Source organism: Haemorhous mexicanus, chromosome 1 (genome assembly GCF_027477595.1).
Source record: "Haemorhous mexicanus isolate bHaeMex1 chromosome 1, bHaeMex1.pri, whole genome shotgun sequence".
Lineage (NCBI taxonomy): Eukaryota > Metazoa > Chordata > Aves > Passeriformes > Fringillidae > Haemorhous > Haemorhous mexicanus.
Genome location: NC_082341.1, coordinates 114,569,732 through 114,574,018, shown reverse-complemented (window position 1 = coordinate 114,574,018; position 4,287 = coordinate 114,569,732).

The following is a 4,287-nucleotide window of genomic DNA, read 5'->3' as shown; positions in this document are numbered from 1 at the left end:
TCTGCCTCCCTCTGAGGGAAGAACTGAAGATGCTGTATAACAGAGTGTCTTTCCCCACCCCAAAATCCTGGGCTGGTCTCACCTGAAATGCTTGACAACATCATTATTGCTTGCAGGTAAAAGCTAAGAGACACACCTTAATTCTTATTGCACTGAAACCCTTTGTTGGATACAAAAAGGTACGTTTTAAAAACAGAGGCAAGCTTTGCTGAGAAGATACCGGGTGATTTATAAATTACTCACAACATAAGGAATCATTAAAATGGTAACTTATCATTGCTTTGAATGCAACTTCCAGTTTTCTCTTTGCACCCTGTATAATAGAAGAACTAAATGAATATTACGATAAAGAATACGGAATTTAAAAAATTATTCATTTAAATTAGTAGTCCATTTGTTTATTTCCAGGAACAAAGGAGTGAGTTCCATGTACATTGTTCACAGAATGAAGCACTCAGAGCAGAATGGGGCTGTCACTAAAGAGATATCATATTAATTTTGGGGAAAAAAAATAGTGCTTTATTCATGAGGCTGCAAGAATATCTGAAGCAGAGGAGGAAGATTTTCTGCCTTTACCAACTGCATATCCTTCTCATGCCATACCTTTCCCTTCCAACGGGCTGTGCTCTCGCTGACACAGTGGAGAGGGAGAGTGTTGGAGAAACAGGAGAGCTGCTCAGAACAGCAGGTAGTGGAGGAGAGAGAGGATGTGCTGCACAGCTCTCTTCTGGCCTCGTTTTTGATGGCAAGAGCACAGTCGTGTGGGGGACAAAGACATCACAGAGGGTTCCCCACTTTGCTGTTCTGCAGCACAGGTATTGTTAAGTGCCTCCTCGTGTCTTTGGGACCCCTGAACCACCCCTCAAAGGGCAAGGAGAAGTTAAGAGTGCCTTCTGCTCTGTGCCTGAAGCTGGGAGGGGGGTAGACACTTCACCCCCAAAGGCACAACACCACCGGTGTGCTCCTGAGCCTGTTGAGCCCTCCATGGTGCTTGGCATCTCCCTGGGCTGGACTTGAGCTGGGAAAAGAGTGCTCAGCACCTCTGGGGCTGCTCAGCCCCTGCCAGGGTGAGGTCCCTGCTCCTGCTGGGTAAGCAGCTTTGCAGCACACCGCGTCTCCATGCCACTTAGCATGGCTACTTTGCTGTCTTGAGACTGGCTGGGGCTGCCAAAGCCAGTCAAGCATGTCCCCATTTGTCACTCAGCCTTTGGTACCAAGCTCAACATGCCCATCAGTGAGTCAGTGAGGCACACCGGGACAGGCAAAGTTGAATGGATTGTATCTGCAGTTTCCTTTTTCTGGGAAATTCTCAACAATCTGAAATTTGCTTTTGGCCTAAGTAAAAAGTTAATTGTTGGAAATATAAAATATGCATATTTTATGAACCCAAGTATCCTTTTTCAGAACTTTTGCTTAATCATATATTAAAAATGTAAATTTTAAATAATTTTTACTTCTATATTTTTCAGTTGTTCAGTTTGTACGGATTTTTTTTGTTTGTTTGCAGAATTTGAAACATTATTTTTATATTTTTTTATTCTTTCATACCAGACTGATAGCCAAAAAAGTCTGACAGTATGTATCACTCAAAACCTCTTCTGGCAATGAAATTCTGTTTTGACCACTGGATAGAAGTTATTTCTTGCAACTGCAAAATAGGCATGTTTTATTACAGACCAAAATATCCCTTCCTGAGTCAATTTTTTTATTATAACAGAAGATAATTTGATCTACAAATGCTGATAAAATGCTTCAAACAACAATAATAGCCCCAGAAGAAGTGAAAACAAAATTACCAGCTGTTGCACTGCATCCTTCTTTGCCATAGCTCATTATGAAGAGTGCACATAGATTTATGAGAAAAGATAAATAAGAACAATTCTTCAATGGGAAAACTTGTAATGAAATTTCAAATAGGATTTCCAAATAAATGCTTAAAAATATAATTTGCACATTTATAATGTTTAAAAAATAGTTTCATCTAAATGAAAATGACTGAAAAATGTACAGTAGTTTGATGCATCTTGGAGAAGAAATCCTAATCTGCAGGCCATTACCCTTTTGGAATATGGGAGTTAATAAAACAGTACTAGTGGCATCCACCTCACAGTTGTTTTGTACTCTTGGTGCTTTTCTCTCCTTCATATTCTGAATGAAGGTTTTTATGTTTCTTTCTCTTACCCCTGTTAGCACCTTACAAAATAGTAAAGAAAAGGGCCGTGGATCATTTTGGAAACAGAGGTACATAATTAAAAATATAATTGGTGTATAATGCAGTTAATTAAAACTTTTCTTTTCATGGAAAGATTTTTCAAATATTTTTTTTGGTATCAGAAAACTCAACCAGTCACCCATGCATATTACAGAGCCAGCTAAGAGTACACATCCTAGTGACTCCCATTTTCAGGAATTAGCTGACATATTTGACTGCTTCTGAAAGCACCCTTATTCTGTGGCGGTGGTCTTGTTACTTTTAAAACAGAATTCTTGAGTCATTTTTTAAAATTGGGTCTCCAAGATTGCAAAAGTCCAAACCTGCAGCCGATTTCAGACCTATTTTATTTCATCCATATTGGATGCAGTCTACTTTCAGACAAATATATACATATACACACATTTCAGTCAGCTTTCTGAACATTTCACAGGAAAATATTTGATCGTGTACCTCTCCTGGCACAAAGTCTGCAATGACTCATGGCTGCCCCTGTTGTGGGGTTTGGAGAGGAGGTGTTTGATCCAGGTCAGCAATGAGCAATTTCCCCCTCAAGGGTCTTGTATCTACAGAAGATAATAATGAACACACACCCTAATACTGCACTCTCAAATTAACCTTCCTGTGTGGGAAGTGAAAAACCCCAACAACAGAAACAATTAAACTTTTCTGCTCTAGCTTTACCCTCTTGATTAAAGGAAGTATGTTTACTCAGCAATTACCTGGAGAATCTGTCATACTTAAGTTAACAAAGAAAGAGTTTCTCTCCATTCTGAAAGAGAAATCCAGCCTAAATCCTGAGCAATCGGTTTTCTGGCAAACACCCAAGAATGTGGATTTGCATTATTTTATCAGTGTCATATTCAGACCTATATGCAAGGCTACAAAGGAGAGTTTCTGTAATACGAAGAGAAGGCAAATGGAAAATGCCATGTACTATATCAAAGCAGTGTGTGATGACCTTGGTAAGATTTAATATGTTTTTTGTTTTAATATGAGGAACCCAAGGCACAGCAAAATGCAATGACTTGCCTGAAATATCTCAGCAAAGTAGGGGCAGCACTCTGTCTCACCTGGTGCACTTGAAGCTAACTTATGAGTGGCATATGGCAATGCACTTACCTCTGATATACCTTATTTTACATTTATGGAGATGAAGCTCCTGGGACTTGTTTGACAGGTAAGGCACACAGACACACTTTGCAATGCTTATGATGCATGGGTTTCTGTTTCATCATATACTTATGTTTTGATATATTTTGGGAATCTCACTTAAATATCAGCAGGACCACAGCAGGCTGAGAAAACTTTTATGCACTATGGGCTTCTCCTGTCAACATCATTTTAGATTGCTAAGAATACATATCAGTCCAAAAGAATTTCTCTCATTATACTATCAACCCATCTGTCTGGGAATTAAATTGAATGTTAAAATTTGATTTTTTTAAGGAGTATGCCAAAGGCAATTTTCAGTTTCCTCAGAATAGATGATTTTTGCAGCCTATTCATTCAACTTTCTGCTTCTAGAGACTGTTGATACTAATAATCATGATGACAAAAATGTTATTTCTGAGTTGCTGAAAATGTGTGGGGCAAACTTAGGAATATAATCAGAAAGACAGCCTTGCATCTAAGCTAGAAAATGTTTATAAGAAAAAGTGTGCAGAAATAAGAATGACTAGAGTAATGCAATCACAACATTTCTCACTCTGAGATTATTCCTGTCATCTCTGTCGAACCTTTGGATTCAACAGCAACAGAAAAATATTTGGATTTATAAGAGCTATTTTTTTCAAGCAATTAGCATCTCTTGGCTGCCTTCTTATTCTCCCATTTTACAATTTTATTTTTAATGAACAGCTAGTGAGTTTGATCTTCTGCTGAAGCCCAGTTCAGTTGAGGGTCTAGGCTTACATGCATGACATGGATGCCTGAATGAGTTACTGCCACAGCTCCCCCTAAATGAAGAGTCCCACCACTGAAAGGCAGTCTTGCTATCTCTCTACTATTGCAATCATGGGACTACTTCCCAGCTCCTGGGCCTGACTGCACAGCCCAGGAACTCTCCAAGACCC